Source organism: Anomalospiza imberbis, chromosome 3 (assembly GCF_031753505.1).
Source record: "Anomalospiza imberbis isolate Cuckoo-Finch-1a 21T00152 chromosome 3, ASM3175350v1, whole genome shotgun sequence".
In the NCBI taxonomy this organism is placed as follows: Eukaryota; Metazoa; Chordata; class Aves; order Passeriformes; family Viduidae; genus Anomalospiza; species Anomalospiza imberbis.
This window is the reverse complement of record NC_089683.1, coordinates 1261023-1276914: the sequence shown is the minus strand read 5'-3', so window position 1 is coordinate 1276914 and position 15892 is coordinate 1261023. Positions and strand designations below refer to the sequence as shown.

General features: G+C 65.7%; 1 protein-coding gene across 1 annotated transcript in view; it reads right to left on the bottom strand.

The window, feature by feature from the left end:
- LOC137471950 (clusterin-like) overlaps nucleotides 1-15892 on the bottom strand; it is a 76638-nt gene that overhangs the window by 43260 nt on the left and 17486 nt on the right.

Below are 15892 nucleotides of genomic sequence, written 5' to 3'. Positions count from 1 at the left end.
GTCCATGGGATGGGGACAGGCCCTGGCACTGGGATCCGTGTCCATGGCACTGGGACAGGCCCTGGCACTGGGATCCGTGTCCATGGACTGGGACAGGCCCTGGCACTGGGATCCGTGTCCATGAACTGGGACAGGCCCTGGCACTGGGATCCGTGTCCATGGGATGGGGACAGGCCCTGGCACTGGGATCCGTGTCCATGAACTGGGACAGGCCCTGGCACTGGGATCCGTGTCCATGGGATGGGACAGGCCCTGGCACTGGGATCCGTGTCCATGAACTGGGACAGGCCCTGGCACTGGGATCCGTGTCCATGGGATGGGGACAGGCCCTGGCACTGGGATCCGTGTCCATGGGATGGGACTGGCCCTGGCACTGGGATCCGTGTCCATGGGATGGGGACAGGCCCTGGCACTAGGATCCGTGTCCATGGCACTGGGACAGGCCCTGGCACTGGGATCCGTGTCCATGGCACTGGGACAGGCCCTGGCACTGGGATCCGTGTCCATGGGATGGGGACAGGCCCTGGCACTGGGATCCGTGTCCATGGGATGGGACAGGCCCTGGCACTGGGATCCGTGTCCATGGCACTGGGACAGGCCCTGGCACTGGGATCCGTGTCCATGGGATGGGGACAGGCCCTGGCACTGGGATCCGTGTCCATGGACTGGGACAGGCCCTGGCACTGGGATCCGTGTCCATGGCACTGGGACAGGCCCTGGCACTGGGATCCGTGTCCATGGCACTGGGACAGGCCCTGGCACTGGGATCCGTGTCCATGAACTGGGACAGGCCCTGGCACTGGGATCCGTGTCCATGGGATGGGGACAGGCCCTGGCACTGGGATCCGTGTCCATGGACTGGGACAGGCCCTGGCACTGGGATCCGTGTCCATGGCACTGGGACAGGCCCTGGCACTGGGATCCGTGTCCATGCACTGGGACAGGCCCTGGCACTGGGATCCGTGTCCATGAACTGGGACAGGCCCTGGCACTGGGATCCGTGTCCATGGCACTGGGACAGGCCCTGGCACTGGGATCCGTGTCCATGGCACTGGGACAGGCCCTGGCACTGGGATCCGTGTCCATGAACTGGGACAGGCCCTGGCACTGGGATCCGTGTCCATGGGATGGGGACAGGCCCTGGCACTGGGATCCGTGTCCATGGGATGGGACAGGCCCTGGCACTGGGATCCGTGTCCATGGGATGGGGACAGGCCCTGGCACTGGGATCCGTGTCCATGGGATGGGGACAGGCCCTGGCACTGGGATCCGTGTCCATGGGATGGGGACAGGCCCTGGCACTGGGATCCGTGTCCATGGGATGGGGACAGGCCCTGGCACTGGGATCCGTGTCCATGGCACTGGGACAGGCCCTGGCACTGGGATCCGTGTCCATGGCACTGGGACAGGCCCTGGCACTGGGATCCGTGTCCATGGCACTGGGACAGGCCCTGGCACTGGGATCCGTGTCTATGAACTGGGACAGGCCCTGGCACTGGGATCCGTGTCCATGGCACTGGGACAGGCCCTGGCACTGGGATCCGTGTCCATGGGATGGGGACAGGCCCTGGCACTGGGATCCGTGTCCATGGCACTGGGACAGGCCCTGGCACTGGGATCCGTGTCCATGGGATGGGGACAGGCCCTGGCACTGGGATCCGTGTCCATGGCATAGGGACAGGCCCTGGCACTGGGATCCGTGTCCATGGCACTGGGACAGGCCCTGGCACTGGGATCCGTGTCCATGGGATGGGGACAGGCCCTGGCACTGGGATCCGTGTCCATGGCACTGGGACAGGCCCTGGCACTGGGATCCGTGTCCATGGCACTGGGACAGGCCCTGGCACTGGGATCCGTGTCTATGAACTGGGACAGGCCCTGGCACTGGGATCCGTGTCCATGGCACTGGGACAGGCCCTGGCACTGGGATCCGTGTCCATGGGATGGGGACAGGCCCTGGCACTGGGATCCGTGTCCATGGCACTGGGACAGGCCCTGGCACTGGGATCCGTGTCCATGGGATGGGGACAGGCCCTGGCACTGGGATCCGTGTCCATGGGATGGGGACAGGCCCTGGCACTGGGATCCGTGTCCATGGCACTGGGACAGGCCCTGGCACTGGGATCCGTGTCCATGCACTGGGACAGGCCCTGGCACTGGGATCCGTGTCCATGGGATGGGGACAGGCCCTGGCACTGGGATCCGTGTCCATGGGATGGGACAGGCCCTGGCACTGGGATCCGTGTCCATGAACTGGGACAGGCCCTGGCACTGGGATCCGTGTCCATGGGATGGGGACAGGCCCTGGCACTGGGATCCGTGTCCATGAACTGGGACAGGCCCTGGCACTGGGATCCGTGTCCATGGCACTGGGACAGGCCCTGGCACTGGGATCCGTGTCCATGGGATGGGGACAGGCCCTGGCACTGGGATCCGTGTCCATGGGAAGGGGACAGGCCCTGGCACTGGGATCCGTGTCCATGCACTGGGACAGGCCCTGGCACTGGGATCCGTGTCCATGGGATGGGGACAGGCCCTGGCACTGGGATCCGTGTCCATGGCACTGGGACAGGCCCTGGCACTGGGATCCATGTCCATGGCACTGGGACAGGCCCTGGCACTGGGATCCGTGTCCATGAACTGGGACAGGCCCTGGCACTGGGATCCGTGTCCATGGCACTGGGACAGGCCCTGGCACTGGGATCCGTGTCCATGGACTGGGACAGGCCCTGGCACTGGGATCCGTGTCCATGGCACTGGGACAGGCCCTGGCACTGGGATCCGTGTCCATGAACTGGGACAGGCCCTGGCACTGGGATCCGTGTCCATGGCACTGGGACAGGCCCTGGCACTGGGATCCGTGTCCATGGCACTGGGACAGGCCCTGGCACTGGGATCCGTGTCCATGGGATGGGGACAGGCCCTGGCACTGGGATCCGTGTCCATGGGATGGGGACAGGTCCTGGCACTGGGATCCGTGTCCATGGGATGGGGACAGGTCCTGGCACTGGGATCCGTGTCCATGGGATGGGACAGGCCCTGGCACTGGGATCCGTGTCCATGGGATGGGGACAGGCCCTGGCACTGGGATCCGTGTCCATGGGATGGGGACAGGCCCTGGCACTGGGATCCGTGTCCATGAACTGGGACAGGCCCTGGCACTGGGATCCGTGTCCATGGCACTGGGACAGGCCCTGGCACTGGGATCCGTGTCCATGGCACTGGGACAGGCCCTGGCACTGGGATCCGTGTCCATGAACTGGGACAGGCCCTGGCACTGGGATCCGTGTCCATGGGATGGGGACAGGCCCTGGCACTGGGATCCGTGTCCATGGCACTGGGACAGGCCCTGGCACTGGGATCCGTGTCCATGGGATGGGGACAGGCCCTGGCACTGGGATCCGTGTCCATGGCACTGGGACAGGCCCTGGCACTGGGATCCGTGTCCATGGCACTGGGACAGGCCCTGGCACTGGGATCCGTGTCCATGAACTGGGACAGGCCCTGGCACTGGGATCCGTGTCCATGGCACTGGGACAGGCCCTGGCACTGGGATCCGTGTCCATGAACTGGGACAGGCCCTGGCACTGGGATCCGTGTCCATGGGATGGGGACAGGCCCTGGCACTGGGATCCGTGTCCATGAACTGGGACAGGCCCTGGCACTGGGATCCGTGTCCATGGACTGGGACAGGCCCTGGCACTGGGATCCGTGTCCATGGGATGGGACAGGCCCTGGCACTGGGATCCGTGTCCATGGGATGGGGACAGGCCCTGGCACTGGGATCCGTGTCCATGGCATAGGGACAGGCCCTGGCACTGGGATCCGTGTCCATGGCACTGGGACAGGCCCTGGCACTGGGATCCGTGTCCATGGCACTGGGACAGGCCCTGGCACTGGGATCCGTGTCCATGGCACTGGGACAGGTCCTGGCACTGGGATCCGTGTCCATGGCACTGGGACAGGCCCTGGCACTGGGATCCGTGTCCATGGGATGGGACAGGCCCTGGCACTGGGATCCGTGTCCATGGCACGGGGACAGGCCCTGGCACTGGGATCCGTGTCCATGGCACTGGGACAGGCCCTGGCACTGGGATCCGTGTCCATGGCACTGGGACAGGCCCTGGCACTGGGATCCGTGTCCATGAACTGGGACAGGCCCTGGCACTGGGATCCGTGTCCATGGGATGGGGACAGGCCCTGGCTCTGGGATCCGTGTCCATGGACTGGGACAGGCCCTGGCACTGGGATCCGTGTCCATGGCACTGGGACAGGCCCTGGCACTGGGATCCGTGTCCATGGCACTGGGACAGGCCCTGGCACTGGGATCCGTGTCCATGGGATGGGGACAGGCCCTGGCACTGGGATCCGTGTCCATGGGATGGGGACAGGCCCTGGCACTGGGATCCGTGTCCATGGGATGGGGACAGGCCCTGGCACTGGGATCCGTGTCCATGGGATGGGGACAGGCCCTGGCACTGGGATCCGTGTCCATGGACTGGGACAGGCCCTGGCACTGGGATCCGTGTCCATGGCACTGGGACAGGCCCTGGCACTGGGATCCGTGTCCATGGGATGGGGACAGGCCCTGGCACTGGGATCCGTGTCCATGGGATGGGGACAGGCCCTGGCACTGGGATCCGTGTCCATGGGATGGGGACAGGCCCTGGCACTGGGATCCGTGTCCATGGACTGGGACAGGCCCTGGCACTGGGATCCGTGTCCATGGGATGGGGACAGGCCCTGGCACTGGGATCCGTGTCCATGGCACTGGGACAGGCCCTGGCACTGGGATCCGTGTCCATGGCACTGGGACAGGCCCTGGCACTGGGATCCGTGTCCATGGGATGGCACAGGCCCTGGCACTGGGATCCGTGTCCATGAACTGGGACAGGCCCTGGCACTGGGATCCGTGTCCATGGACTGGGACAGGCCCTGGCACTGGGATCCGTGTCCATGGGATGGGGACAGGCCCTGGCACTGGGATCCGTGTCCATGGACTGGGACAGGCCCTGGCACTGGGATCCGTGTCCATGGGATGGGGACAGGCCCTGGCACTGGGATCCGTGTCCATGAACTGGGACAGGCCCTGGCACTGGGATCCGTGTCCATGGGATGGGGACAGGCCCTGGCTCTGGGATCCGTGTCCATGGACTGGGACAGGCCCTGGCACTGGGATCCGTGTCCATGGCACTGGGACAGGCCCTGGCACTGGGATCCGTGTCCATGGCACTGGGACAGGCCCTGGCACTGGGATCCGTGTCCATGGGATGGGGACAGGCCCTGGCACTGGGATCCGTGTCCATGGGATGGGGACAGGCCCTGGCACTGGGATCCGTGTCCATGGGATGGGGACAGGCCCTGGCACTGGGATCCGTGTCCATGGGATGGGGACAGGCCCTGGCACTGGGATCCGTGTCCATGGACTGGGACAGGCCCTGGCACTGGGATCCGTGTCCATGGCACTGGGACAGGCCCTGGCGCTGGGATCCGTGTTCATGAACTGGGACAGGCCCTGGCACTGGGATCCGTGTCCATGGGATGGGGACAGGCCCTGGCACTGGGATCCGTGTCCATGCACTGGGACAGGTCCTGGCACTGGGATCCGTGTCCATGGGATGGGGACAGGCCCTGGCACTGGGATCCGTGTCCATGGCACTGGGACAGGCCCTGGCACTGGGATCCGGTTCCATGGGATGGGGACAGGCCCTGGCACTGGGATCCGTGTCCATGGGATGGGACAGGCCCTGGCACTGGGATCCGTGTCCATGAACTGGGACAGGCCCTGGCACTGGGATCCGTGTCCATGGCACTGGGACAGGCCCTGGCACTGGGATCCGTGTCCATGGGATGGGGACAGGCCCTGGCACTGGGATCCGTGTCCATGGACTGGGACAGGCCCTGGCACTGGGATCCGTGTCCATGGGATGGGGACAGGCCCTGGCACTGGGATCCGTGTCCATGGCATAGGGACAGGCCCTGGCACTGGGATCCGTGTCCATGGGATGGGACAGGCCCTGGCACTGGGATCCGTGTCCATGAACTGGGACAGGCCCTGGCACTGGGATCCGTGTCCATGGGATGGGACAGGCCCTGGCACTGGGATCCGTGTCCATGGCACTGGGACAGGCCCTGGCACTGGGATCCGTGTCCATGGCACTGGGACAGGCCCTGGCACTGGGATCCGTGTCCATGGGATGGGGACAGGCCCTGGCACTGGGATCCGTGTCCATGGACTGGGACAGGCCCTGGCACTGGGATCCGTGTCCATGGGATGGGACAGGCCCTGGCACTGGGATCCGTGTCCATGAACTGGGACAGGCCCTGGCACTGGGATCCGTGTCCATGGGATGGGGACAGGCCCTGGCACTGGGATCCGTGTCCATGGCACTGGGACAGGCCCTGGCACTGGGATCCGTGTCCATGAACTGGGACAGGCCCTGGCACTGGGATCCGTGTCCATGGGATGGGGACAGGCCCTGGCACTGGGATCCGTGTCCATGGACTGGGACAGGCCCTGGCACTGGGATCCGTGTCCATGGGATGGGGACAGGCCCTGGCACTGGGATCCGTGTCCATGGCACTGGGACAGGCCCTGGCACTGGGATCCGTGTCCATGAACTGGGACAGGCCCTGGCACTGGGATCCGTGTCCATGGCACTGGGACAGGCCCTGGCACTGGGATCCGTGTCCATGGGATGGGGACAGGCCCTGGCACTGGGATCCGTGTCCATGGGATGGGACAGGCCCTGGCACTGGGATCCGTGTCCATGAACTGGGACAGGCCCTGGCACTGGGATCCGTGTCCATGGGATGGGGACAGGCCCTGGCACTGGGATCCGTGTCCATGGCACTGGGACAGGCCCTGGCACTGGGATCCGTGTCCATGCACTGGGACAGGCCCTGGCACTGGGATCCGTGTCCATGGCATAGGGACAGGCCCTGGCACTGGGATCCGTGTCCATGGCACTGGGACAGGCCCTGGCACTGGGATCCGTGTCCATGGACTGGGACAGGCCCTGGCACTGGGATCCGTGTCCATGAACTGGGACAGGCCCTGGCACTGGGATCCGTGTCCATGAACTGGGACAGGCCCTGGCACTGGGATCCGTGTCCATGGCACTGGGACAGGCCCTGGCACTGGGATCCGTGTCCATGCACTGGGACAGGCCCTTGCACTGGGATCCGTGTCCATGGCACTGGGACAGGCCCTGGCACTGGGATCCGTGTCCATGGGATGGGACAGGCCCTGGCACTGGGATCCGTGTCCATGAACTGGGACAGGCCCTGGCACTGGGATCCGTGTCCATGGCACTGGGACAGGGCCTGGCACTGGGATCCGTGTCCATGGGATGGGGACAGGCCCTGGCACTGGGATCCGTGTCCATGGACTGGGACAGGCCCTGGCACTGGGATCCGTGTCCATGGCACTGGGACAGGCCCTGGCACTGGGATCCGTGTCCATGGCACTGGGACAGGCCCTGGCACTGGGATCCGTGTCCATGAACTGGGACAGGCCCTGGCACTGGGATCCGTGTCCATGGCACTGGGACAGGCCCTGGCACTGGGATCCGTGTCCATGGCACTGGGACAGGCCCTGGCACTGGGATCCGTGTCCATGGGATGGGACAGGCCCTGGCACTGGGATCCGTGTCCATGGCACTGGGACAGGCCCTGGCACTGGGATCCGTGTCCATGGACTGGGACAGGCCCTGGCACTGGGATCCGTGTCCATGAACTGGGACAGGCCCTGGCACTGGGATCCGTGTCCATGGGATGGGGACAGGCCCTGGCACTGGGATCCGTGTCCATGAACTGGGACAGGCCCTGGCACTGGGATCCGTGTCCATGGGATGGGACAGGCCCTGGCACTGGGATCCGTGTCCATGAACTGGGACAGGCCCTGGCACTGGGATCCGTGTCCATGGGATGGGGACAGGCCCTGGCACTGGGATCCGTGTCCATGGGATGGGACTGGCCCTGGCACTGGGATCCGTGTCCATGGGATGGGGACAGGCCCTGGCACTAGGATCCGTGTCCATGGCACTGGGACAGGCCCTGGCACTGGGATCCGTGTCCATGGCACTGGGACAGGCCCTGGCACTGGGATCCGTGTCCATGGGATGGGGACAGGCCCTGGCACTGGGATCCGTGTCCATGGGATGGGACAGGCCCTGGCACTGGGATCCGTGTCCATGGCACTGGGACAGGCCCTGGCACTGGGATCCGTGTCCATGGGATGGGGACAGGCCCTGGCACTGGGATCCGTGTCCATGGACTGGGACAGGCCCTGGCACTGGGATCCGTGTCCATGGCACTGGGACAGGCCCTGGCACTGGGATCCGTGTCCATGCACTGGGACAGGCCCTGGCACTGGGATCCGTGTCCATGCACTGGGACAGGCCCTGGCACTGGGATCCGTGTCCATGAACTGGGACAGGCCCTGGCACTGGGATCCGTGTCCATGGCACTGGGACAGGCCCTGGCACTGGGATCCGTGTCCATGGCACTGGGACAGGCCCTGGCACTGGGATCCGTGTCCATGAACTGGGACAGGCCCTGGCACTGGGATCCGTGTCCATGGGATGGGGACAGGCCCTGGCACTGGGATCCGTGTCCATGGGATGGGACAGGCCCTGGCACTGGGATCCGTGTCCATGGGATGGGGACAGGCCCTGGCACTGGGATCCGTGTCCATGGGATGGGGACAGGCCCTGGCACTGGGATCCGTGTCCATGGGATGGGGACAGGCCCTGGCACTGGGATCCGTGTCCATGGGATGGGGACAGGCCCTGGCACTGGGATCCGTGTCCATGGCACTGGGACAGGCCCTGGCACTGGGATCCGTGTCCATGGCACTGGGACAGGCCCTGGCACTGGGATCCGTGTCCATGGCACTGGGACAGGCCCTGGCACTGGGATCCGTGTCTATGAACTGGGACAGGCCCTGGCACTGGGATCCGTGTCCATGGCACTGGGACAGGCCCTGGCACTGGGATCCGTGTCCATGGGATGGGGACAGGCCCTGGCACTGGGATCCGTGTCCATGGGATGGGGACAGGCCCTGGCACTGGGATCCGTGTCCATGGGATGGGGACAGGCCCTGGCACTGGGATCCGTGTCCATGGGATGGGGACAGGCCCTGGCACTGGGATCCGTGTCCATGGCACTGGGACAGGCCCTGGCACTGGGATCCGTGTCCATGCACTGGGACAGGCCCTGGCACTGGGATCCGTGTCCATGGGATGGGGACAGGCCCTGGCACTGGGATCCGTGTCCATGGGATGGGACAGGCCCTGGCACTGGGATCCGTGTCCATGAACTGGGACAGGCCCTGGCACTGGGATCCGTGTCCATGGGATGGGGACAGGCCCTGGCACTGGGATCCGTGTCCATGAACTGGGACAGGCCCTGGCACTGGGATCCGTGTCCATGGCACTGGGACAGGCCCTGGCACTGGGATCCGTGTCCATGGGAAGGGGACAGGCCCTGGCACTGGGATCCGTGTCCATGCACTGGGACAGGCCCTGGCACTGGGATCCGTGTCCATGGGATGGGGACAGGCCCTGGCACTGGGATCCGTGTCCATGGCACTGGGACAGGCCCTGGCACTGGGATCCATGTCCATGGCACTGGGACAGGCCCTGGCACTGGGATCCGTGTCCATGCACTGGGACAGGCCCTGGCACTGGGATCCGTGTCCATGAACTGGGACAGGCCCTGGCACTGGGATCCGTGTCCATGGCACTGGGACAGGCCCTGGCACTGGGATCCGTGTCCATGGCACTGGGACAGGCCCTGGCACTGGGATCCGTGTCCATGGGATGGGGACAGGCCCTGGCACTGGGATCCATGTCCATGGCACTGGGACAGGCCCTGGCACTGGGATCCGTGTCCATGCACTGGGACAGGCCCTGGCACTGGGATCCGTGTCCATGAACTGGGACAGGCCCTGGCACTGGGATCCGTGTCCATGCACTGGGACAGGCCCTTGCACTGGGATCCGTGTCCATGGCACTGGGACAGGCCCTGGCACTGGGATCCGTGTCCATGGGATGGGACAGGCCCTGGCACTGGGATCCGTGTCCATGAACTGGGACAGGCCCTGGCACTGGGATCCGTGTCCATGGCACTGGGACAGGGCCTGGCACTGGGATCCGTGTCCATGCACTGGGACAGGCCCTGGCACTGGGATCCGTGTCCATGCACTGGGACAGGCCCTGGCACTGGGATCCGTGTCCATGGACTGGGACAGGCCCTGGCACTGGGATCCGTGTCCATGGCACTGGGACAGGCCCTGGCACTGGGATCCGTGTCCATGGCACTGGGACAGGCCCTGGCACTGGGATCCGTGTCCATGAACTGGGACAGGCCCTGGCACTGGGATCCGTGTCCATGGCACTGGGACAGGCCCTGGCACTGGGATCCGTGTCCATGGCACTGGGACAGGCCCTGGCACTGGGATCCGTGTCCATGGGATGGGACAGGCCCTGGCACTGGGATCCGTGTCCATGGCACTGGGACAGGCCCTGGCACTGGGATCCGTGTCCATGGACTGGGACAGGCCCTGGCACTGGGATCCGTGTCCATGAACTGGGACAGGCCCTGGCACTGGGATCCGTGTCCATGGGATGGGGACAGGCCCTGGCACTGGGATCCGTGTCCATGAACTGGGACAGGCCCTGGCACTGGGATCCGTGTCCATGGGATGGGACAGGCCCTGGCACTGGGATCCGTGTCCATGAACTGGGACAGGCCCTGGCACTGGGATCCGTGTCCATGGGATGGGGACAGGCCCTGGCACTGGGATCCGTGTCCATGGGATGGGACTGGCCCTGGCACTGGGATCCGTGTCCATGGGATGGGGACAGGCCCTGGCACTAGGATCCGTGTCCATGGCACTGGGACAGGCCCTGGCACTGGGATCCGTGTCCATGGCACTGGGACAGGCCCTGGCACTGGGATCCGTGTCCATGGGATGGGGACAGGCCCTGGCACTGGGATCCGTGTCCATGGGATGGGACAGGCCCTGGCACTGGGATCCGTGTCCATGGCACTGGGACAGGCCCTGGCACTGGGATCCGTGTCCATGGGATGGGGACAGGCCCTGGCACTGGGATCCGTGTCCATGGACTGGGACAGGCCCTGGCACTGGGATCCGTGTCCATGGCACTGGGACAGGCCCTGGCACTGGGATCCGTGTCCATGCACTGGGACAGGCCCTGGCACTGGGATCCGTGTCCATGCACTGGGACAGGCCCTGGCACTGGGATCCGTGTCCATGAACTGGGACAGGCCCTGGCACTGGGATCCGTGTCCATGGCACTGGGACAGGCCCTGGCACTGGGATCCGTGTCCATGGCACTGGGACAGGCCCTGGCACTGGGATCCGTGTCCATGAACTGGGACAGGCCCTGGCACTGGGATCCGTGTCCATGGGATGGGGACAGGCCCTGGCACTGGGATCCGTGTCCATGGGATGGGACAGGCCCTGGCACTGGGATCCGTGTCCATGGGATGGGGACAGGCCCTGGCACTGGGATCCGTGTCCATGGGATGGGGACAGGCCCTGGCACTGGGATCCGTGTCCATGGGATGGGGACAGGCCCTGGCACTGGGATCCGTGTCCATGGGATGGGGACAGGCCCTGGCACTGGGATCCGTGTCCATGGCACTGGGACAGGCCCTGGCACTGGGATCCGTGTCCATGGCACTGGGACAGGCCCTGGCACTGGGATCCGTGTCCATGGCACTGGGACAGGCCCTGGCACTGGGATCCGTGTCTATGAACTGGGACAGGCCCTGGCACTGGGATCCGTGTCCATGGCACTGGGACAGGCCCTGGCACTGGGATCCGTGTCCATGGGATGGGGACAGGCCCTGGCACTGGGATCCGTGTCCATGGGATGGGGACAGGCCCTGGCACTGGGATCCGTGTCCATGGGATGGGGACAGGCCCTGGCACTGGGATCCGTGTCCATGGGATGGGGACAGGCCCTGGCACTGGGATCCGTGTCCATGGCACTGGGACAGGCCCTGGCACTGGGATCCGTGTCCATGCACTGGGACAGGCCCTGGCACTGGGATCCGTGTCCATGGGATGGGGACAGGCCCTGGCACTGGGATCCGTGTCCATGGGATGGGACAGGCCCTGGCACTGGGATCCGTGTCCATGAACTGGGACAGGCCCTGGCACTGGGATCCGTGTCCATGGGATGGGGACAGGCCCTGGCACTGGGATCCGTGTCCATGAACTGGGACAGGCCCTGGCACTGGGATCCGTGTCCATGGCACTGGGACAGGCCCTGGCACTGGGATCCGTGTCCATGGGATGGGACAGGCCCTGGCACTGGGATCCGTGTCCATGGGATGGGGACAGGCCCTGGCACTGGGATCCGTGTCCATGGGAAGGGGACAGGCCCTGGCACTGGGATCCGTGTCCATGCACTGGGACAGGCCCTGGCACTGGGATCCGTGTCCATGGGATGGGGACAGGCCCTGGCACTGGGATCCGTGTCCATGGCACTGGGACAGGCCCTGGCACTGGGATCCATGTCCATGGCACTGGGACAGGCCCTGGCACTGGGATCCGTGTCCATGCACTGGGACAGGCCCTGGCACTGGGATCCGTGTCCATGAACTGGGACAGGCCCTGGCACTGGGATCCGTGTCCATGGCACTGGGACAGGCCCTGGCACTGGGATCCGTGTCCATGGCACTGGGACAGGCCCTGGCACTGGGATCCGTGTCCATGGGATGGGGACAGGCCCTGGCACTGGGATCCGTGTCCATGGGATGGGGACAGGTCCTGGCACTGGGATCCGTGTCCATGGGATGGGGACAGGCCCTGGCACTGGGATCCGTGTCCATGGGATGGGACAGGCCCTGGCACTGGGATCCGTGTCCATGGGATGGGGACAGGCCCTGGCACTGGGATCCGTGTCCATGGGATGGGGACAGGCCCTGGCACTGGGATCCGTGTCCATGAACTGGGACAGGCCCTGGCACTGGGATCTGTGTCCATGGCACTGGGACAGGCCCTGGCACTGGGATCCGTGTCCATGGCACTGGGACAGGCCCTGGCACTGGGATCCGTGTCCATGGGATGGGGACAGGCCCTGGCACTGGGATCCGTGTCCATGCACTGGGACAGGCCCTGGCACTGGGATCCGTGTCCATGGGATGGGGACAGGCCCTGGCACTGGGATCCGTGTCCATGGCACTGGGACAGGCCCTGGCACTGGGATCCGTGTCCATGGACTGGGACAGGCCCTGGCACTGGGATCCGTGTCCATGGCACTGGGACAGGCCCTGGCACTGGGATCCGTGTCCATGGCACTGGGACAGGCCCTGGCACTGGGATCCGTGTCCATGAACTGGGACAGGCCCTGGCACTGGGATCCGTGTCCATGAACTGGGACAGGCCCTGGCACTGGGATCCGTGTCCATGGCACTGGGACAGGCCCTGGCACTGGGATCCGTGTCCATGAACTGGGACAGGCCCTGGCACTGGGATCCGTGTCCATGGGATGGGGACAGGCCCTGGCACTGGGATCCGTGTCCATGGGATGGGGACAGGCCCTGGCACTGGGATCCGTGTCCATGGGATGGGGACAGGCCCTGGCACTGGGATCCGTGTCCATGGCACTGGGACAGGCCCTGGCACTGGGATCCGTGTCCATGGACTGGGACAGGCCCTGGCACTGGGATCCGTGTCCATGGGATGGGGACAGTCCCTGGCACTGGGATCCGTGTCCATGAACTGGGACAGGCCCTGGCACTGGGATCCGTGTTCATGAACTGGGACAGGCCCTGGCACTGGGATCCGTGTCCATGGGATGGGGACAGGCCCTGGCACTGGGATCCGTGTCCATGGGATGGGGACAGGCACTGGCACTGGGATCCGTGACCATGGGATGGGGACAGGCCCTGGCACTGGGATCCGTGTCCATGAACTGGGACAGGCCCTGGCACTGGGATCCGTGTCCATGGCACTGGGACAGGCCCTGGCACTGGGATCCGTGTCCATGAACTGGGACAGGCCCTGGCACTGGGATCCGTGTCCATGGCACTGGGACAGGCCCTGGCACTGGGATCCGTGTCCATGAACTGGGACAGGCCCTGGCACTGGGATCCGTGTCCATGAACTGGGACAGGCCCTGGCACTGGGATCCGTGTCCATGGGATGGGGACAGGCCCTGGCACTGGGATCCGTGTCCATGGGATGGGGACAGGCCCTGGCACTGGGATCCGTGTCCATGGCACTGGGACAGGCCCTGGCACTGGGATCCGTGTCCATGAACTGGGACAGGCCCTGGCACTGGGATCCGTGTCCATGAACTGGGACAGGCCCTGGCACTGGGATCCGTGTCCATGGGATGGGGACAGGCCCTGGCACTGGGATCCTTGTCCATGGGATGGGGACAGGCCCTGGCACTGGGATCCGTGTCCATGGGATGGGGACAGGCCCTGGCACTGGGATCCGTGTCCATGGCACTGGGACAGGCCCTGGCACTGGGATCCGTGTCCATGGCACTGGGACAGGCCCTGGCACTGGGATCCGTGTCCATGGACTGGGACAGGCCCTGGCACTGGGATCCGTGTCCATGAACTGGGACAGGCCCTGGCACTGGGATCCGTGTCCATGGGATGGGACAGGCCCTGGCACTGGGATCCGTGTCCATGGGATGGGGACAGGCCCTGGCACTGGGATCCGTGTCCATGAACTGGGACAGGCCCTGGCACTGGGATCCGTGTCCATGGACTGGGACAGGCCCTGGCACTGGGATCCGTGTCCATGGCACTGGGACAGGCCCTGGCACTGGGATCCGTGTCCATGGGATGGGGACAGGCCCTGGCACTGGGATCCGTGTCCATGGGATGGGGACAGTCCCTGGCACTGGGATCCGTGTCCATGAACTGGGACAGGCCCTGGCACTGGGATCCGTGTCCATGGGATGGGGACAGGCCCTGGCACTGGGATCCGTGTCCATGGGATGGGGACAGGCCCTGGCACTGGGATCCGTGTCCATGGGATGGGGACAGGCCCTGGCACTGGGATCCGTGTCCATGAACTGGGACAGGCCCTGGCACTGGGATCCGTGTCCATGGGATGGGACAGGCCCTGGCACTGGGATCCGTGTCCATGAACTGGGACAGGCCCTGGCACTGGGATCCGTGTCCATGAACTGGGACAGGCCCTGGCACTGGGATCCGTGTTCATGAACTGGGACAGGCCCTGGCACTGGGATCCGTGTACATGGGATGGGACAGGCCCTGGCACTGGGATCCGTGTCCATGGGATGGGGACAGGCCCTGGCACTGGGATCCGTGTCCATGCACTGGGACAGGCCCTGGCACTGGGATCCGTGTCCATGGCACTGGGACAGGCCCTGGCACTGGGATCCGTGTCCATGGCACTGGGACAGGCCCTGGCACTGGGATCCGTGTCCATGGCACTGGGACAGGCCCTGGCACTGGGATCCGTGTCCATGGGATGGGGACAGGCCCTGGCACTGGGATCCGTGTCCATGGGATGGGGACAGGCCCTGGCACTGGGATCCGTGTCCATGGCACTGGGACAGGCCCTGGCACTGGGATCCGTGTCCATGGCACTGGGACAGGCCCTGGCACTGGGATCCGTGTCCATGGGATGGGGACAGGCCCTGGCACTGGGATCCGTGTCCATGGACTGGGACAGGCCCTGGCACTGGGATCCGTGTCCATGGGATGGGGACAGGCCCTGGCACTGGGATCCGTGTCCATGGGATGGGGACAGGCCCTGGCACTGGGATCCGTGTCCATGGACTGGGACAGGCCCTGGCACTGGGATCCGTGTCCATGGACTGGGACAGGCCCTGGCACTGGGATCCGTGTCCATGAACTGGGACAG